Source organism: Papio anubis, chromosome 20 (genome assembly GCF_008728515.1).
Source record: "Papio anubis isolate 15944 chromosome 20, Panubis1.0, whole genome shotgun sequence".
NCBI lineage: Eukaryota > Metazoa > Chordata > Mammalia > Primates > Cercopithecidae > Papio > Papio anubis.
The window spans coordinates 32,008,352-32,022,285 of record NC_044995.1 but is presented as its reverse complement, the minus strand read 5'-3'; the positions used below and the strand labels follow the sequence as shown (position 1 = coordinate 32,022,285).

Here is a 13,934-nt window from a genome sequence, read left to right as displayed (position 1 = left end):
TGGCATGATCTTGGCTCACGGCAGTGTCCCCCCCCCGGGTTCAAGCAATTCTGCCTCAGCCTCCTGAGTAGCTGAGGTGACAGGCATGTGCCACCACGCCCAGCTATTTTTGTATTTTTAGTAGCGATGGGTTATTCTCCATGTTGGTCAGGCTGGTCTCTAACTCCCAACCTCAGGTGATCTGCCCGCCTCGGCCTCCCAAAGTGCTGCAATTACAGGCGTGAGCCAGGGCTCCCTGCTGATTTTTTTGAATTTCTAACAAGCTCAGCAGTAATCATATTTTCAGAGGAAGGAGCAGGCACCTTTTTTTGCTGTTCTCCAACCTCCTTGAGTGACGTCTCCTGACACAGGAGTGAACCAGATGAATAGGGCCTGAAGTGACTCCCCAGCAAACTGCAGCAGCCCTACAGAATAGGAACCTGACCATTTAAAGAACAACAAGCAAACAGAAAGCAACAACAAGAGCATCAACAACAAAAAGTACTCACAAAAACCCCATCCAAGGCCAGGCATGGTGGCTCACATCTGTAATCCCAACACTTTGGGAGGCCAAGGTGGGCAGATTGCTTGAGGCCAGGAGCTCGAGACCAGCCTGGCCAACATGATGAAACCCAGTCTCTCCTAAAAAATACAAAACAGACAGGCATTGTGGTGCCTGCCTGTAGTCCCAGCTACTCAGGAGTCTGAGACATGAGAATCACTTGAATCTGGAAGGCAGAGGTTGCATTGACCCGAGATTTTGCCACTGCACTCCATACTGGGTGACAGAGTGAGACTCTATCTCAAAACAAAACAAAAAAACCTCATCCAAGGGTTAGCAGCCTCAAAGATTGAAATTAGACAAACTCATGAAGATGAGAAAGAATCACCAAAATCCCCTGAAAGGCCTCATCTCCTAGAGATGATCACAATGTCTCTTCACCAAATTCACAGAACTGGACAGAGGATGAGATGGATGGAGTGACAGAAGTGGGCTTCAGAAGATGTGTAATAACACACTCCACTGATCTAAAGGAACATGTTCTAACCCAAGGCAAAGAAGCTAAGGAACTTGATACAAGGTTAGAGGAGTTGTTAACTAGAATAACCAGTTTAGAGGGGAACATAAGTGACCTGATGGAGCTGAAAAACACAGCACAAGAACTTCATGGAGTATACAAAAGTATAAATAGCCTAATTGACCACGCAGAAGAAAGGATATCAGAGTTTGAAGACCACCTTGCCGAAATGAGGCATGCAGACATGATTAAAGAAGAAAGAATAGGCCGGGCGCGGTGGCTCACGCCTGTAATCCCTGCACTTTGGGAGGCCGAGGCGGGCGGATCACGAGGTCAGGAGATCGAGACCATCCTGGCTAACACGGTGAAACCCCGTCTCTACTAAAACACAAAAAATTAGCCGGGCGCGGTGGCGGGCGCCTGTAGTCCCAGCTACTTGGGAGGCTGAGGCAGGAGAATGGCGCGGACCCGGGAGGCGGAGCTTGCAGTGAGCTGAGATCGCGCCACTGCACTCCAGCCTGGGCGACAGAGTGAAGACTCCGCCTCAAAAAAAAAAAAAAAAAAAAAAAGAAGAAAGAATAAAAAGGAATAAACAAGGCCTCTGAGAAATATGGTGTTCTGTGCAGGAAATGCATGAGGGGAGAAGAAAAGACACACACAATACCGTTAAGTGTAAACAAGCTTTATCCCACGTAAATGGCAATGCAGATATAATAAGCAAATTGATATCATAAGCAAATTGCAATGGGAAAGGGACAAGGGAAAATATATAAGTAAATGTACAAAACCAAACTATGTGGTCCATAGTTCATTCTATTTAAAAATATGTAGTCCTCATAATATTCTATTTAACAGCCTGTCGTAGCTCTTTGGTGTTCAGCCCAAGCACATCTAATATATGCTGGTGCCTCCACCAGGAACATGTGTCCCATCACACCACAATCAGTGGTGTCTCTCTGATGGGAAGAGACAGTGCCAAGGACATTTTCGCTGGAGGTAGGAGGTGGGGTCATAAAGCAATAGCAAAGAACCTTGTTCAAAAGGGTCAGATATATTTACATTCATCAGACTAGGGCGGATTCGTCACCACACCAGGAAGCAACAACCTGGGCTCCCAGCCAAGTCCGTACACAAATAAGCAGAGGTTTCTTGAAGCCTTGGTGTGGTCTTGGAATCTCTTTTTGTAACAAGTTGTTTGGCATGAGGCCCTGTCCTGAGGGCCATTTGCGACTGGGCTCAAGGAACACAAAAATGTTAACTTGTTTTTGTGACTATTGTTTTTCAATAACTAACGTATAGGAATAGATTGGAATAGAGATTTTTTTTCTGAAACAGCACTGGATGAATGCCTCAAGGGGCTCACACAACCTGTGCTGGGACTTGGTGACCATTGTTTGTGTCCACGTTTAATTTAGTTCAAATTTGATATTTAACATTTCCTCCACATTTGACCTCACTTGGATACTCAAATGTGGGAAAATACCCTCACAGATTCATGGGGAATGCATAATTGATATAGATTACAGATCAAGGGTAAGCACGTGAGAATTAAAAGCACAATTAATAAAAACCACACCCAGCATGGCTTTGCAAGGAGAGTCATATTGTGAGAACTGCCAGGGATATGCACACAACATTCAGTATGCGGTAAGGTGCAAATGCCTCCTTGGGCTGCCGTAAGTATATTTAATGCCATTTGATTTTGCAACACAATAGTATTCAGCTGAGAAAATTCATCTGATAACAACATAAGTCCAGCGCTACTCTCATTAAGAACTTTTTCTACATGTAAGGTAAATATTTTAATTTGTTGCTGAAGCAGGATTGTACAGACAGCAGGGGAGAATACTGTGATAGGGTACCACCACCAGGGAGGCCAGTGCATTTGTAACCAGCAGTGTTTGTAAGCATCAAGATTACTGGGGAGGGGAATATTAACCTGGGTGGTAAATGTAATTAATGGCCACCCCCAAGTGTATCTCCCCATCCAATGCAGGGACAGGTATCACCATCCACAGGATCTGCATACTCAGAGGGCCCGCCAGGGGACAGCAATGGAGCTACTGTAATCATAATGTACTAACGTGTTATTAAAATAGGAAAGAGATTGTGATTCACTGGGGGCAATGTTGTTGATTTGGAGTATGTGTTGACAAATGTCTGGAGAAACCCCAGAGAAACATTAGAGGAGCCAATTAAGGCCTCCAGACAAAGCAAGGGCTGTATGGAATCCAGCCACCAGCATAGCAGGTTTTCAGTAGGTACCATTCCAGGAATATTGGGCAGGATACCAAGGCTTTCGACGCAAGGTGAGGGTGGAGTTCATCTTTTGTCTGACTTGGCGAAGATAGATTGCTTAATGTGGTCAAAGGAAGTCCAGATTGGATTGCGAGTGTTGTTGTGGCCCTATTGGTAACTACATAGCCATTCAGAAATGTTGTCAGGGACAATTCTGCAAGGTAACACATTCCAGGCGGCCTCCGGCAACTCAACATACAGCCATCATTGATTGTGGTTGACTTCAGTTGCAGCGGTGGCTACCAAGGTGATGAATTTATTCTTGGCCTCAGACACAAAGACACAGGTGCTGACCATTAGTAGATAGGTTATTCCTTGTAAAAACAAAAACGGAGGGGAACATGACATTATTTTTCATCTTTAGGAAATGGTACTATGCCTTCATTTTCTGCTTTCATAGCTACGAGATCACCAGCCTTAGGGTTGGGATCTGATGGGCTCTGTACCCATAGTTTGGCTTCAGGATTTAACCTACCTGTACCAGGGGATCTGAATCCCCCAGTTCTATATGTAGACTCTGTTGGCGCAGAGATTTCCTCAGGGGTTAATTTTGACAGGGTACTACTAACAATTGAGCAACCCGCATCTGTGGTTTTATAGCAAAAGAATCTGGAGTGGTATCGTATAAAATGACCTTTAACTCTCCGTAGTAATCACTATCAATTATACCACCATACACTAGAATGCCTCTCATTGCAAAGCTTGAACACGTTGTAATCCATTCATCTGTATTCAAGTTTGCCTTTATGGTGGAAATTTTGGCCTATTTTTCTTCCTTCTCATTAAATAGTCTGTCAAGAGAAAGCAGAGACTCATTTGCATCAATATGGAAAACAGGGCAGGGTGCAGTAGCTCATGCCTGTAATCCCAGCACTTTGGGAGGCCCACGTGGGCAGATCACGAGGTCAGGAGATCGAGACCATCCTGGCCAACATGGTGAAACTCTGTCTCTACTAAAAATATAAAAATTAGGTGGGCGTGGTGGCGCATGCCTGTAATCCCAGCTACTCAGGTGACTGAGGCAGGAGAACCGCTTGAACCCCGGAGGTGGAGGTTGCAGTGAGCGAGACTGTGCCACTGCACTCCAGTATGCTGACAGAGCTAGACTCCATCTCACAAAAATAAAATAAAATAAAATAGAGAAAAGAAAAGAAAAAGAAAAGAAAACAGTGATAATGATAGTGTGGGCCAGGATTGAGATATCTCCCCAGTATTGGTTTCCCTAAACCTCTTTATTCCCAATTAAACATTTGTTTTCTTGCCACTGGGGCATCCAGGTAGTAAGACCATTTGGTGCTGACCAAGAGTTGGTATAGAAGTGACAAATCCCTCTGGTCTCCTCCTGAATAGCTCAGAGGAACGGCTACTAGTTCAGCTAACTGGCTGCTCCCACCCCTTCCTTCATCAGAAATGCTGATGTTTTTAATAGGATTATAAGCCAGGGCCTTCCAGCATCAGTTTCCACCAATATATTTGGTGGATGCATCAGTAAACCAACATGTTTCTGATCCTCTGGGCTTAGTTCTTTAAAGGATTTGCCCCATTGGGTGGGGGAGGTTTCCTTCCCTATCTTCAGGACTTGCTCGGTGGTTTTCTGAGCTGGCAGGTTTTGTACATCCTCATGTAAAAGTGATACCCACTTTGGTTTTGGCTTAGCCTGGTCTTGTATGTACCATGTCCATTTTATGATGCTACTTTCTTGGGTATGTCCTATCTGGTGGGTTTTGGGGGAACTCATGTCCCAAGTCATAATAGGAATTTCAGGCCTCATAAAGACATCATGGTTGAAGCAGAGGTATTCCATTTCCAGCAAAGCCCAATAGCAAGCTAACAATTGCTTCTCGAAGAGGGTGTAAGCTTTTCTGACCTCTGGCAGTTTCTGGGTCCAAAACATGAAAAGTACCCTCTTCCCATCTTGTTTCTGCCTAAGGCTCCAATTAGCATGTTGATCTAGGACAGTTACTTGCAGTTCTCCTGGCCCATCCTGTATGGACCGTAGATCCAGGGCCAGTTGCACTGCTTGTTTAGCTTGTTCAAAAGCCATGCTCTCTTTCTCTCCCCAGTGAGAGTCACAGCGTTTTCTAGTGGCTGCATGCAGAGGTTGTAAAATGTTACTCAAGTGGGGAATATGATGTCTCCAGAATCCAAAGATGCCAGTAAATGTCTGGGCCTCCTTTTTAGTCATAAGGGTTGCAAATTCCAGTATTTTAGCCTTACCTTTGGTAAAATGGACTATATCTCTGCATTCCATAGGATGCCAAGGAATTTTACAGTTTGTGCAGGTCTTTGAATTTTGCTAAGGTTAATTTCCCATCCTTGAGATAGGAGCTAGGTTTTTACCTGCTCCAAGCCACAGCAAACTAGTTCTTCAGTTTTAACCTGACCGAGCCATTCGGACAGCTGCCTTCTTCAGCAACGGGCTGATAGCTTTGAGCCTGATCAGTCCAGATATAGGCCTGGCATTGGGCCAGGGTCAGTCTGGAAATCACACTAGCATTTTCCTTTTTCAACTTACATTTCTCTTGTAGCAACCAGCCCCTATCTTGACACATTAACTTATAAGCGGTAAATGAACACCATCCTTCCGGGAGATCCCTCAGCATCTCCTTTGGTGACTGGAATCCCCTGCAGCACTTCACGCACAGTCAAAAGTTTAAATCGCACTAATTTAGATTCTCAATTCTCATAAAGTCCAGTTTCTCTTGACCATTCAATTGCCAAGGGGGAGAACTGGGGGAGTCCCCATCCCAAGATATCGGAAGTCTCTGAGCCTCCAGCCCAGACCTTCTGGCCAAAAAGCGGCACACTTTTGTTTTCAAATCCTGTTTGTGACGCCAAAAATGTTCTGTGCGGGAAATGCGCGAGGGGAGAAGAAAAGACACACACACAATACTTTTAAGGGTAACAAGCTTTATACCACATAAATGGCAATGCAGATATAATAAACAAATAACATAATAAGCAAGTGCTATAATAAGCAAATCAATATAAGCAGATTGCAGATATAATAAGCAAATTGCAATGGGAAGAGGAGAATGGAAAATGTTTACACTCACCAGACTGTATATATTTACACCACCAGGCTAGGAAGAAACAACCTGGGCTCCAGAGTCGGCCACTCGTCCACGCAGATGAGGAGAGGTCTCATGAAGCTTTGGTGCAATCTGGGATCCTAGCTCTTTTGTAATGAGTTTTTAGGCGTGGGGCTTAGTCACAAGGGCCTTTCACTACTGGGCTCAAGGAACACAAAAAGGTCAACTTGTTTTTGTGCTTGTCTATTGTTTTACAATAACGAATGTATAGGAATAGATTGAAATAGAGATTTCTCTGAAACAGCTCTGGATGAATGCCTCAAGGGGCTCATACAAGCTGTTTCAGGACTTGGTGACCATTGTTTGTGTCCAGGTTCAATTAAGTTCAAATTTAATATTTAACTTTTCCTCCACACCAGACTATGGAGGATTCACCACCAGACTGGGAAGCAACAGGCTGGGCTCCAGAGTCAGCCGCCCATCTGTGCACAGATGAGGAGGAACAAGAAAAAAAAAGTGAAAGACATTATCCCGCAGTTTGCAAAAAATATTATATTTAAATAGCTGTAAATACATGAACATATCATCTCAGTCATAATCAAAATTAAATACCTGACAACACACTTGAAAGTTTGGGAGAAACAGAAAAGTGTTTTTGTCTTCCCCAGGCCCACAGGTCCAGGGCCTTGTGCCCCCTCGCTGTCATGCGGGTTGCCATGGGCCCCACAGGATATGGGAGGCACACAGCAGATGGTGGCTGAAGGTGGGGTGTCTGGCGGGACCAGCTTCAAGATCAGAGACCTTGGTTCATTGTATTGAAATCAGCCAGCTCAGGAAAAGAGACCTGGCTGCCTCAAGCTCTATGTCCATCTGCATTAGCCATGTAAGGAGGCTTGAGCACCCATGGACACACAAACCCATCTCACCCCAATATTTCATCAACTATTGAGGTGTCTGAATCCATGTTCTCAATGACCATATGCTTCTGCAGTTACAACCACTATGGAAAACAGTATGGAGATTCCTTAAAGAACTAAAGGTTATCTACCATTTGATCCAGCAATCTCAGTACTGGCTATCTACCCAGAGGAAAAGAAGTCACTATATGAAAAAGACACTTGCACATGCGTGTTTATAGCAGCACTATTTGCAATTGCAAAAATATGGAACTAGACAAAATGCCCATCAATACTGAGTGGATAAAGAAAATGTGGTACATGTATACCATGGAATACTACTCAGTCATAAAATGGAACAAAATAATGGCATTCTCAGCAGCCTGGGCGGAGCTGGAGACCTTATTCTAAGTGAAGTAATTCAGAAATGATAAAACAAACATCATATGTTCTCATTTATAAGTGGGAATTAAGCTATGAGGATGCAAAGGCATAAGAATGATACATGAATTTTGGAGACTCAGGGAGGAAAAATGGGAGTGGGTAAGGGATAAAAGGCTACACTTTGGGTACAGTGCTTACTGCTTAGATGATGGGTGTGCCAAAATCTCAGAAATCACCACTAAAGAATTTAGCCATGTAACAAAACAACACCTGTTCCCCTAAAACCTATTGAAATTTAAAAAAGGAAAAACGATCCCAATTTCTCATTTTAAAGTTGGGAAACTGAGGCCCCAAAAGAGGCAGACCCCAGGAGGAAGGCAGGGTCTGGAGTATTAGGGAGAGCTCCAGCTTCCTCGGCCTTGGCTCTACTGCACCCATCAGGTTTGCTCTGGAAATTAGAGCCCCTAAATACTAGAAAGCCCTGTGCTCTCCTTCTCCACATGGGCTATTTTTGTCTCCATATTCTCAGGTAAGTACACACAGGCACACACACACAAACACTTCTCAGGGAAAGATCACAGAGGTGAGGACAGAGAAGAGGCAGACAGAAACCAGGCATAAGACAAAACAAAACAAAACACACACACACACACACACAAAACAAAAACAAAAAAACAGAATAGGGGCAACTCTGCTATAAGCCAGGGGCATGCCCTCCTCCAGCTACATGTCCAGGGGCACAGAGAATGAGCAGGAGGATCCTCCGGGTTCCAGGGTTCTCCATCAGCTGGGGTTCTCTCCAGGTCAGTTTCAAGAGTACAGGACTGGGGTCCTACTATCCACCTCTGTAAGTACCTGAAATGGAAATGAGCTATGTCCCCATCTCAGCCTAGCATAGACAATGGATACAGCAAAGCCTTTTCATACCTCATAAATAAGAGTACTTGAAGTGGGTGACCTCAATGGTTTCACATACCTGTAAGTGTCTGGTGGCCTTGGTTCTTCATTGGTGAACCAAGACTCTTTGCTCTGAGACTGCAAAAATGCTTCCAGTCCCTCAGAGTGAGGCATGGTCACTCCAGAGGCATCTTGGGTACATAAAAGTGGGATAGAGTGAAATGTGCCATATAACTGGACTCTGAGTCTGAAGTCTAGGGAAAATACTAGTTCCTGATGTGTTCTTGAGATGATCGTTTGGAAGTAGCAGAAAATAATTTCCCTGGATGAGGGGTTGCTCCTCATGAGTAAAGAGCACAACTCAAAAGGTTGCAAAGAGAGGACAATGGAGGCTTCCAAGGTTACTCTTATTGTACTTGGAGTCTTCGGATGCTGCTCCTTTGTCACCTGGGATCCTGGAGAGTCAGTGTCTTGAGTACCCAAAGATAAAAGCAGCTTTGTTCTGTGATGCTCCTGCATGGGGCTGCAGTGCCAGTGATGGCCTCTAGGTGATGACAGCCTTCTGGGTTTCTGGTGCCTACTGAGCTTTGCTGGAGAAGCTGGAGCAAGGAAGAGTCACACTGAGGTCACGCACCTTGTGTTATTATTAAGGATCCCCACATTATCAAGTGGTCAAAAGCAGGAAGGAGAATTTGAGATTCCTCCACACATTCACTTAGCCAGTCTTTTCCTTGCACTAACCTTTTGCTAGTTTCCCTGATGGACCCAACATGTGGTACAGAAAATGACTGAATCCTGCCTGCATCCTACCCTGAGGACCAGTCTGAGGACAGGTGACCAAAAACACTAAAGCAAGTATATAAAAGAAAAGAGCAACTGCTATAATATCAAGTAGAATGTTGACAGAAGAGCTGGGAAATCATTACATGGAGTGACCCAAATGCCTCCCTGAGATGACATTTATGCCATGATGACAATAACAATAGGGAGCCATACCTGCACAAGAATGTGCTGAGACCAGCTTGATCAGGGAGACCTTAACCTAGTGGTGCTAGAGGAATTAAAGACACACACGGAAATATAGAGGTGTGACGTGGGAAATCAGGGGTCTCACAGCCTTCAGAGCTGAGAGCCTCAAATGGAGATTTACCTACATATTTATTAACAGCAAACTAGTCATTAGCATTGTTTCTATAGATATTAAATTAACTAAAAGTATCCCTTATGGGAAATGAAGGGATAGACCAAATTAAAGGGATAGGTTGGGCTAGTTAACTGCAGCAGGAACATGCCCTTAACACACAGATCGCTCATGCTATTATTTGTGGCTTAAGAATGCCTTTAAGCGGTTTTCTGCCCTGGGCGGGCCAGGTGTTCCTTGCCCTCATTCCTGTAAACCCACAACCTTCCAGCTTGGGCTTTAGGGACATTATGAACAAGTTACAGTGCTGCAGAGATTTTATTTATGGCCAGTTTTGGGACCAGTTTGTGGCCAGATTTTGGGGGTCTTGCTCCCAGCATGTCTCCTTTCTTCGATTTGCAAAGAGATAAAAGCAAGGGCAGCTTTGTCACAGTGAGCGACTTCTCGCAGGAGTTGGGATCCACATCTGCAGACTATACAAAGACAAATAACATAGATTAAAAGCACAATCATCATTGAAATCACAGAGCTTCTAAGTGTTTTTATCTATTTTAATGGGTTACTGGCTAATTTGTCTGCAGCTCCTTTAAGCACTCCAGTTCCTGGCATTAAGGTCAGTTGTGCCTAGGATGCTTAAATTTTTGTCCTTTTAATTTTGCTATATCTAAAAACAAGTTTGTAGAGTGTCCTTCTAGATGCATTTCTATTGTTTCCTAAATTTTGATATTATTAAGAGCATTTAATAGTTTCCACAAATCTATGTTTAGCTCCTAGAGCGGGCCATATCATTTGAGGTTGAGGTGCAACTATACCGCCGTGGTTCCAGATAATAGGAACTTTTTTCTGTACTTCTTATCATTGCTACTATCTGACCATTTTGTCCAGATCATCTGAACATAGTGTGGCCATGGCACACAGACTGAGAGGTGCAATTCGAGCTAAACATCCCTTTAGGGGACCAATTAATAACGATTCCATAGGAATCGTTGTGCAGCACCTTTGCCTGTTCTGCAAAACAACCTTCTTGAACAAGTACGTTCATTTTTTCTAACTGGGTCAAGTCCTGTTTACAAATAGGTTTTTGAGGGTGGTATGCCTCAATTATAGGAGCAGATTTATTATGATAAATACTGAGATCAGAAAGCATGTGTAACTGTCAGAGTTATTGCATCTAGGCATTATTACCAGCCTTTATTGAAGGAATACTCACAGCGGCGGTGATAACTGCTATCATAGCTACCATTAAATCATTCAGTGTGACTGGTTGTCCCACTTTCCTCAGGTTTTCTTCTGCCATCTGTGACAGCTTCTTGATCTGTCCCCAGGTGGGTGGCTGTGGATCCTCCTGGAGGAGTCTCTTCCTTGGCATCTGGCTCATGATAAGGTTTCAGATGTCTTGATGGTATCTAAATTGGCTGTTAATTTTGGACTGGAGAAATACAAGCATAACCTCTACCCTAAGTTATTATTTTACTTATTTCCTTTTTGTTATTGGATCTTTCCACTAAATCAGTTGTTTTGCTTCTGTCTTTGCAGCTGGTTTCTGCAGATGCTGTTCAGCTGCTGATAACATCTGACCTTTGGGCAGGCTCAAAAAGTTTAAAGTTAATAATGCTAGGTTCAGTTGCATTTGTGGGGTTCCATATTCTCTGTCTCTTCTTTTCTGCTTTTGCAACTGCTGTTTTAGGGAGAGATTCTTTCTTTCTATTATGGCTTGTCCTTGAGAATTGTATGGGATACCAGTAATGTGTTTAATATTCCACATAGAGAAAAATGTAGCTAGAGTTTGACTAGTATAGCCTGGGGCATTATCTGTTTTAATAGAAGCTGGAATGCCTATCACCACAAAACACTGCAAAAGACGACGTTTAACACAGGCAGCAGACTCTCCTGTTTGGTAGGTAGCCTAGACAAAGTGAGAAAAGGTGTCCACACATACATGTACATAAGCTAGTCTCCTAAACGAGGGAACATGTGTGACATCCATTTGCCAGAGTTAGGTTCCAGTCCTTGAGGATTAACTCCTCCTGTAAAAGATGAGGGATACACCATTTGGCAAGTTGGGCATTGCTGGATAATAGCTTTAGCTTCTTTCCAGGTAACGTTGTATCTGTGCTTGAGACCAGAGGCATTAACATGGGTTAAATTGTGAAAGTGTCTAGCATTAGATATTGCAGTAGCAACTAGGTGATCAGCCATTTGATTCCTTTTAGTTAAAGGTCCTAGAAGAGGTGTATGAGCTCTAATGTGAGTGATGAAAAAGGGTGCATTCTACTCCTAACTGCTGTTTGCAATTGGGTAAATAAAGTCATCAATTGTTTATCTGTATGAAATCATAACTGAGCATTTTCAATTAACTGTGTGGAGTGAACCACGTATGAAGAATCAGAAATCACATTAATAGGTATATCAAAAGCAGTCAATACCTCAATTACAGCTACAAGCTCTGCTTTTTAAGCTGAAGTATAGGGCATCTGAAAAATTTTACTTTTTGAGCCAGAATAAGAAGCTTTACTATTATTAGACCTATCTGTAAAAACATTCTTGGCGTCTTCAATTGGTTTCAATTTAGTTATTTTAGGGAGAATCCAATTAGTTAATTTCAAAAACTGAAACAGCTTCATTTTAGGAAAATGATGATCAAGAATACTTACAAAGTCAGCTAAATGAGCTTGCCAAGTAAGACTATTTATAAAAGCTTGCTGTATTTGTGCCTTCGTGAGAGGGACAATAATTTTTCCAGGATCATATCTATGTAATTTAACAGTCCTAGTTCTCCTAATCCTTATCATAGTAGCGATTTGATCTAAATAAGGAGTTAGAGTCTGTGAATTAGTATGTGGAAGAAAAGCCACTCTACTAAGTCCTGTTCTTGGACAATAACACCAGTAGGTGAATGCTGAGTTGACAAAATTAACAAATCTTGTCTTCTCTGGATCTATTCTATTTATCTGAGCTTTATGGACCTGCTTCTCAATCAGTTGTAACTCTGCCTCAGCCTCTTTCGTTAATTGCTGACGGCTAGCGAGACTAGGATTTCCTCTAAGGATAGAAAAGATTACTCATGGCATAGGTAGGAATGCCTAGAGCAGGTCGTATCCAATTAATATCCCCTAGTAATTTTTGAAAGTCATTTAATGTTTTTAGTTGATCCTTACGTAAGGCTACTTTCTGTGGCACAAAGGTAGTGTCATTTACTCAGGTACTCAAGTAGGAGTAAGGAGTAGTAGTCTGAATTTTGTCAGGACCTAAAATTAAACCAGTGTGAGAAACAGAATTTTGCAAGTGATCATAACATTGGAGTAATATTTCTCAAGTGGGGGCAGCACAAAGTATATCAGCCATATAGTGAATAATGTAACACTGTGAAAATTTTGTACTAGTAGGTTCAATTGCTTGCCCCACATATATCTGTCAAATTGTTGGGCTCTTTCACATGCCTTGTGGCAACACTTGCCAATGAAAATGCTTAGCAGGCTGCAGGTTGTTTACTGCAGTAATTGTAAATGCAAACCGTTCATAGTCTTGCTCAGCTAAAGGGATAGTGAACAGTCTTTTAAATCTATGACTATTAGAGGCCAATTTTTTGGAATTGTAGCAGGAGAAGGCAATGCTGGCTGTGATGCTCCCATAGGTTGTATAACTTAATTGATGGCTCTTGAGTCAGTTAATATTCTCCATTTACCTGATTTTTTCTTAATTACAAAAGCTGGAGAATTCCAAGGAGAAAATGTTGGATCTATGTGCCCATTTTCTAATTGTTCAGCAACTAATTTCTCTAAAGCCTCCAGTTTCTCTTTATTTAGCAGCCATTGTTCTATCCAAATTGGCTTATCTGTTAACCATTTTAAAGGTATAGGTTCTGGAGGCTTAACAACAGCCGCCATCAAAAATTATTTCCTAATCTTTGGCAGGAACTTTGTTTTTTCACTTGAAGTGGTTCTTTCAAACCTTGCAAATTTTTTTCTAGTCCCATACCAGGTACCTACCCTATTTCATGCATTGTATGTTGACTTTGAGGGCTACACAATTCTTCTGGAATTAGAACTTGCTCCCCATTGTTGTACTAAATCTCTTCCCCATAAATTTATAGGTACAGAAGTTATAATTGGCTGAATAGTCCCAGGTTGTCCATCGGGTCTCTCACAATGCAAAATATAACTACTTTGATATACCTCAGCAGCTTTACCAACTCTAACTATGTTAAATTGAGTGGGTTGAATTGGCCACATGGACAGCCAGTGCTGTAGAGAAATGATTGAAATGTCTGCTCTTCTATCTACCAAAC

The 13,934-nt window shown here is 42.7% G+C and overlaps 1 protein-coding gene across 1 annotated transcript in view; it reads right to left on the bottom strand.

Annotated features, from left to right (window-relative positions):
* LOC101007196 (zinc finger protein 506) overlaps positions 1 to 13,934 on the bottom strand; it is a 504,157-nt gene that overhangs the window by 229,251 nt on the left and 260,972 nt on the right.